The sequence below is a fragment of the Adiantum capillus-veneris genome, chromosome 27 (genome assembly GCF_014529385.1).
Source record: "Adiantum capillus-veneris isolate H3 chromosome 27, ASM1452938v2, whole genome shotgun sequence".
In the NCBI taxonomy this organism is placed as follows: Eukaryota; Viridiplantae; Streptophyta; class Polypodiopsida; order Polypodiales; family Pteridaceae; genus Adiantum; species Adiantum capillus-veneris.
The window spans coordinates 41,534,659-41,542,658 of record NC_140957.1 but is presented as its reverse complement, the minus strand read 5'-3'; the positions used below and the strand labels follow the sequence as shown (position 1 = coordinate 41,542,658).

Sequence of the window (8,000 nt, the reverse complement as noted above, 5' to 3'; positions counted from 1 at the left end):
CATTTCAATCTAATGCATTGTAATTTAACTTTTGCATCCAGATTGAGCCCATCTTTTAATTAATCTTGTGATAAACATTGTGCTTATTATCTATTAATGGTACTAACATCCATCCACCCTAACCTAATCCATGTGATTGGTATCAAATCCGTAGATCCTCTCAAAGTTATTTTAAGATTTTAGACATCGTATATTTCTCTCTACTAGATTAAGTGGTGCTCCTCTCTTTCATCACTAGGTCAAAATTAATTTACTCTGAATACACATCTTAGATTAGGTGGTAATTTTTTTCTTAATTTTTTTTAATATCCCAAGGGGGATGATCTTATCTCTTTTTTCAATGTTGGAAAACCGTTCTTTAGTAAGGGGACACTCATAAGTGGGAACCTTGAATCCATCCTCGCCACAAGCCCCTTTTCTTTGCTCGAATTTTTCCTCAACTACCCTAGATTCAATTCGACACTGAGTTGTAGACACAACACATAGAGAGAGCTCCTAACACTGAGCTACGAGAGAGAGAGAGAGAGAGAGAGAGAGAGAGAGAGAGAGAGAGAGAGAGAGAGAGAGAGAGAGAGAGAGCGCAACCAATGCCCTTGCATCTCTTTCAACTGCTCGCAAGATATAGAGAGAAAGAGAGATCCCTCTTCTCGTTAAGGCACCACCCACTGCCTTCAAAAGAGGTTTCCAGAGAGAGAAAGAACTTTCAACATAGTCTCTCTCTCTCTCTCTCTAACTTTTGAGGTCGGTGCCTAATTCTAGAGAGAGTCTTTGACCTCATTTACTTCGAACATCCAGTCACTACAGAAAGTATTTTCTTTGATTCTTGCTTTCCACCATTTTTTTGAAATGGTCCACTGCATGTGCTCGACTCTTAATGGATCCGCCTTGAGCCCTTTGCAAGGCGACCTCCTCAGATCGATTGCCTCTCGGGTTCCAATTATATGCAAGCTACTCATTGTGTGCCTCTCGGTTTCTTTTCGACAACTCCTCCCTCGCACCCATGTGTTCAAGCCCAAGAGGTGTTTCAACTAATTCTTGTATTCAAGGTCTTGCCCAAATATCCCAAGGAAATCTGAGCTGCTATCCTCTTATTCTAGAAAAGGTTTGATATGGTAGATTCATGTAGCCTATTGGAACCCTTCTTGATGGGACCGTCTCTTTCCCTACCTTTGAGGCCTTCTACTCTCTCTTCTTCTCTCTTTAATACAATCTTTTTTTTTCCTTCAAAAAAACAAGTGAAAGGGTCATAGTGAGTATTCGGGAAAGGATTGCCTCAACTTACCCTTGAGCCATTCGAAAATCGAGACTAGCCGGTTGCAAATCATGATAAAGAAAAGAAAAACCGGTGAAATGTGTGAGAAAATAGTTCAAAAGTCATGCAAATTTTAAATTCCTACTAGTATTCAAATTTTAAATTTCAATGTTATAATGAAAAAGACTTTCCCAAATATTCACTAGAATTAAGTTATAGAATGCAAAAAAATTCAAGAATGTGAGGTTGTGAAATGAAACGTGAAATAAAAAGAACTCACACACACACACACACACACATATATATATATATGTATATATATATATATGTATATATATATATATATATGTGTGTGTGTGTATGAATATAAATAAATAAATATGTGTGTATCTATAGAATAGAATTGTGCAAGGTGAAGCTTCACTTTAACATTCGAAAACAAGAAAAGTCAAGACATGTGAAGATGTAAACTGAAAGGGGAAATAAAATGATCCATTTACTACTTTAAAGCTGAAATAACATTTAAGCTAACTATCCATCATCACTGAAAACATTGAAAGTATCTCTAACTCAACTCTCCTCTAAGTCTTCTTTTGCAAAGCCAAAAAAAAATAAAAATCCCCAAGGCTCTCCTAGGCTTTAAGTGCCACGGGTCCCAACCATGGGATCAATGGGTCTTGTGCAAAATCAAGGGCGCTCATAGATCTTGGCCATCAATGCGTAAAAATTAAACTCGGGATCCCGAGTTTAGTTTTTATGGTGGGGTCCACAAAAACTAAACTCGAAATCCCGAGTTTAGTTTTAATGTCGAAATCTATTGTTTTGAGTTTTAGTTTATGAAAAAACACATGTATTTCAAGAAAGGCATGCGGGCATGATGGTTAAGGCCCTAGAATCTCAAGCTAGTGGTGAGGGTTCAAATCTCGACTAGGCAAGCGCGGGCATCCAGAGATTAGGCCCCCCCTGTGGTCGATAAAAACTAAACTCAGGATCCCAAGATTAGTTTTGAAAAATCTAAACTCCGGATCCCGAGTTTAGTTTTAGCAGATCGATGGTCCATATTGATCTTTCACTTAGGACCAATGATCCCATGGTTGGGAGCTGGCACTTAAAGGGGAGGGAAGGCTTTGGCAAAACCCTCGTCATCACCTCCAAGCCATTGCTGTTGTGCCCGCAAGTAATGACTTGACCTGAGTTGTGACCAGGGCAGATTGCATCAAACCCAAGGCTCCCCTTTTTGAAGACCTGAAGCCATTGAGATCGCTGCGTCGCAACCCATTGCCATAGGCCATTTTACATCTGCAACTTTTACCTCCGGCTCTACAAACCCTAAGACCACCATAAGTGTTCAAGGCCCCTTTTGTTCTGTTACATTCTTGCCCTACTCGCGCACGAGGCTGAGAGAGAAGAGAAGCACAAAATAATCGACATCCCTCACGGTTCAACCTCTGGGCAATGACATAGATAGCAGTGCTCTGAACATTAAATACCAGATAAAGTAAAAATGGAACCTGGCTCTGGATTGTCGAGCAGGTCTTGAGTAGACCAGAGAAAGATTTCAGAGGCAGCAAGCAGTGTGTTTTAGAAATGCTTGGCCTCACAACTCCCATACTTGTGGTGAGAGTTGAAAATCATGCTAAGTACAATGGGATCATAGTTGCATTAAAAAGTCCAATGCCTATGCAACTCTTTAGTTGTTGATACAACATGCACTGGCTACTTTGTATAATTATTGAAGGTGCAAAATGAAACAATTTTGCCTATCTGATAGCTGAGTATTTACATCACCCTCTTTTGTTGGTTTTCTTGGTCATGGTTTTGAGGTTTCGAGGAGGGAAGAGTTCTCTTTCCTCGTCTGGTTTGAGCAGGTATTTTTTCACCTGCTTTATGTGCCTGCTCCTCCTTCCTTGTAGACATCAATCCTCATAGCTCTTTCACAAATCCCATGGATGAAGTGCTCGGATATTCTTCATTGGAAGAGTCTTTGTTGTGCTGATCTACGCATCTGTGTTGGAATTGTGAGAAAATGCGATGGATTGCGGCTTGGCTGGCCCCTTTCTTGGCATTCTTGCCCTTTCAATACTTAGTCAAGCTCTTGCAGAGGATAATTCTCAATGCTTGCAAAAGTTCTAGGACTTTGTGAAAGATCCCACCAATCATCTGTCTAGTTGGATATTTGGAAATTTGTTGGAAAGGTCTGTCTGCAACTTCATTGGCGTCTCATGCTAGAATACTGAGGACTTGGCAATAAAGCTTCAAAATGCAGGGCTTGAGGGGTCCTTTGCCTCTGGACTCACCCAATGTAGAGATCTTTAGAACCTTGACTTATCACAAAATGGCTTCACACCGGGTCCATATCCAACGATTTCTACAAGAGGTTCCTTATATTACTTCCGTTGATCTTTTACAGAATAGCTTCTCAGGAAAAATACCTTTCACTTTGGAGGATTGCCAATATCTTCAATCCCTAAATCTTTAGCATAACAAGCTTTTCGGTGAGCTCCTTGGTGGAATCGGCTTTTTTCCTAAACTATCCTCTTTTGGTGTGTCATGGAATTCGCTCACTGGACCAATCCCATCAAGCTTTGCTAGCGGATTGGCTTCTACAAAGCGCAACATAGGATTGATAGTGGGTTTTGTAGTCACAATGGAAGCCATTGCTGCCTGTGTGTGCAACCGGTGTTTGGTGCTTCTTCTTCAAAGACCACAAGATGGAAATTATTCTCGCATAGGAGGAGTACAATTGGGCAAAGCGCACCCGCATCCTTAAATCAGTGATTGTATCCTTGTTGAGGTGTTTGTAAAAAATCTCAAGTTGTCTGACCTCATGGCAGCTACTGATGATTTCAACAAAGATAACATAATAGGAGAAGGATGGACAAGCACAATTTACAAGGGTGTTTTACCAGATGGGTCCATCCTAGCAGTCAAGCAACTGCAACGGTCATTACAATCACAGAAGGGATTTCAAGCAGAGATGGAGACCTTGGGGAGGGTGAGGCATAGAAACCCCGTTTCCCTCTTGGGCTACTGTTGTGCACAAGGAAAAACTTTCAATGTAAAAACATAGAGTAACAGGGACTCTTAGAGAGTGCCTTTGTGACACACATGAAGATGCCAAGCGTGATTGGATCGCCCGCCTTAAGATAGGCATAGGGGATGTGTGGGGCTTGCTTGGTTACCATAGCTAAAACTCTCGCATCATACATCGCAACTTCAGCTCTAATAGCATACTTCTTGTCAAAGATCATGATCCAGATTTTGGACTGGCCCGGCTCATGAATCCTATCGTCACTCACGATGGCATTGTTGTGCATGGTGATCTTAGCAATTTTGGTCATGTGGCTCCCGCATATTCTTGAGTGTTGGTTGCAACGATGAAGGTGCATGTTTTTAGTTTTGGTGTAATTCTTCTTGAGCTTGCAACGGGGCAGAAAGCTAAGGATGTATGTAGGTTCAAAGGAAATTTATTAGAATGGGTCTCATTTCTAGCGAGCCATGGCCAAGCTTTGGACATGTCACTCATGTGGGGGGGGGGGGGGGGGGGTATGATAATGAGTTGAATCAATGTTTGAGGACCGCATGTGCATGCGTCGCACAGAACCCAAAGGAACGACCTACTATGTATGCACTATATCAACTAATGAAGGTTATTGGTGATCAGAAGTTCAGCATTAGGAGAAAGTTGGAATCACTTTTGGGCCCTATAAGAAGTGCCACATCGGCTTAGAGAGAAAAAATGAAAATGTTAAAATGTGCATTTTATGTGATACTTTTTTGCGCAACAAAAAGGTAAAATGACATTCTTTGGTAGGTAGCCGCCGTCTTTATCATTCTTATCCTTTGTTCTCTTGTCAAAAATCCAACTAACCATATGACTAATGATTTGAAATGCCAACTTACAAGCGTTCCCTCCAGAAACATAAGCCACACGAACTCTATCAACTCTGAACTTGAGAATATGGTCTTCCCTCCCAAAACCTGAGATATTTCATGAGTTTCGAGTCTCTGTCTTTTTCTCTATCAACTCTAGGAATGGAGAACGCTTATTTTCCTGATGAAAACACCAATTTGAACTTGCAATCCTCGGCCCCTTCATCTTTAACACTTACCCAAAGAAAGAACACACATCATCTTCATGTTGATGTATTGCAAGAGTACGCACCGTTGTAGAAACGTAGGAGGGAGTCTGTCTTATCTCAACGGGAGAAAGAACTTAGAAGGACAAATAAGGAACATCATTTGGATTTGTGGACCGATGGATCTATTTATCCAAAGGATCCTACGACAAATGCGCCACCTCCCTTTGCTAATATCATTAACCTCTTACATTTCATAAGCGATGGCAAGGATGGGCTATTGGATACACCGACCATTTGGAAATGAGAGGATTGAATGCGGAAAGGCAAAGAACATGCAGCTGAAGAAACGTAATGAAGCATGCTCTCAAAAGATTTCATCAAACAAAGAGACAATCCAAGGCCTTGAGAAGAAGATCACAAGTTTGCGAGAGAAAGACACCTTGCTTGGTAGTCGGAAAAGAAAACAAGATCTGTGCAATATTGAGAACATGAAGATTGGTAGTGGTGGCCTGAAAAAACGAATACGAGCTTTAAGATAACTCGAAGTTTGTTTCTGATTTTGTATCTTCAATGTGAGTCACTAAGAAATGGATACACTTTCCTATACATGATCATAACGCATGGTGCTTTTTTGGCAGATATTTACTGCATCCAAACTCCAACGGTGCAGGCTTCAATGCCGGAGTGCATTACAGCCGTCTAGTTCCAAAAGAAGTAGTTGAAGAGATGATAACTCAGAAAAAATTTCGTAAGTTGAAAGGGAGGCTCCTTACCTCCTTCATGAACGAGAATCACCTGGAACCAATGGAAGTGCAAGCAATACTTGATGAGAGTGGCATCTCGCAGATTGGATACAGGGCACTCTTCAAAGCATTAGCTAAAAAAACTCAAAATAAACTACAGAGAGGATCATTGCTGCCAAAGCCATCACATGTAAAGGCTGCTCACAGGCACGTTAACAATGAGGTGTTTGAGAAACTTGGGTCACCATTCCATATTGAAGCAACGTTCTTAGGTAAGGGCGGCAGAGAGGTACAATTTAATGAGCACAACAACCTCTTCGTTGATCTTGAAGCATTGCAAAGGTATGCAGTTCACTTCTTTGACATCAGTCGAGAAGAGTGCCATGGGGTTCTCAAGTTTGTTTTGAAGCTCAACGAGTGCAAGGTCCTGAAGAACAAGAAGCTGGAGAGAGTCACCATTACCCTCATGAACAGAGATCTAGATCCATCAATAACGAAAGAGGATCCACGATACTTCAGCGTGTAATCCAAAAAAAACATTCTAACTCTAGGATCATTTCAGGTATACTTCGTTCACTCTATGATAACAAAAATATTGGTTATTTGGTTGTTGATTTTGTGTTTTCGTTTTTCACTGTAGGTTGATAAGGAAAATCTTGAAATCCTCAATTGGGTTTTTAGTCAAACCCAAATTCCTTCTATCATCAGTGAACAAAGAAACGGAGTCGTTCTTTCAGTGGAAGGATTTGGTGACTATACAGTGGAATGGCACATGGTAGGTGACTTAAAGACTCTTAAGTGTATGTACAACATAACACACGAAGCAGCTGTGGCAAATCCATGCTTATATTGCATGGCTGATGCACAATCTCTTGAGAGTGTGCAAAGGAATAGAGCTCCCAACAGACATCTTCAATATAAAACTTTTAGACCAGTGCTTGATATTCCTCTGAGTAGAGTTCACGTCTATACACTTCATGCACTCTGTCGAATAATTGAAAAGGTGGTTCATTTGTACATATGTTTTGCATGGACATTAAAGCCAGAGAGTGAGTCGAAAAGAGTGATCAAAGCATTAGAGGGAGTGCTCTCAGACATTGGTTTGCATGGAGGCAATGTCAAAATCGAAGAGGACCCTAAGATGTCTCAAAGTCGGTACAAGGTACCTAGGAAAGCATCGATAGGCGGTGTAAAGGCAAGAAGGTTTCTTGGGTTTAGCCTCAAAGATTCAGATAGAGAAGAAAGGAGAAACCTGTTCAACGAATGGAAATAGTTACATAAAGTGGTTAAAGACAATGCTGGTGGTGGGGCAATCCAGAATCACAAGGGAACGTGTGGAAATCACTAGATAAAATTTTCCACTACGTTGAGCAGCATTCTTGGGACCAAAGTAAGCTCACATCATTTCAAGCAGCCTTGCTGGATTGGAAAAAGGCTTACCTTACAGGGTGGGGTGGGCAACATCTCACACATTACATGGTGGGTTGGCATCCTATGTATACAAAACAAAATTTTAAATTGTACTCTACTGACCATTTTGTTTTATTTCAATGCAGCACATAGTGTTCAACCATGGTCCATATTTTGCAAAGAGATATGGCTCACTATCAATATGGTCCACACAAGGCATGGAAAAAATCCACTACATGGCAAGAACAGGTTATTTTAAGCACACTAGACATGGGGGAGGAAAAGATAAGGCCAATAGCCTATTAGAGTTATACCAATGGACTTATAGACGACTAATTCATAGAGCAAGGCATAAGGAACTTCCTAAGAGTTCAGAAAGTACACGGTCTTTACAACACATCCGCAAAGAGAAGAAACAGATGGCTTGGGGAGCTTCAAATGCGGTGGAGCGCCATGGGAGGTGCCGACGGTCATGAGTCAGGAGCGGGAGAAGATGGACCTTAGCCCATCGTT

The 8,000-nt window shown here is 41.1% G+C and overlaps 1 pseudogene; it reads left to right on the top strand.

Annotated features, from left to right (window-relative positions):
- Positions 1–4,026: 4,026 nt before the first annotated feature.
- On the top strand, positions 4,027–4,982 carry LOC147421836 (probably inactive leucine-rich repeat receptor-like protein kinase At5g48380 pseudogene; annotated as a pseudogene).
- Positions 4,983–8,000: the final 3,018 nt, after the last annotated feature.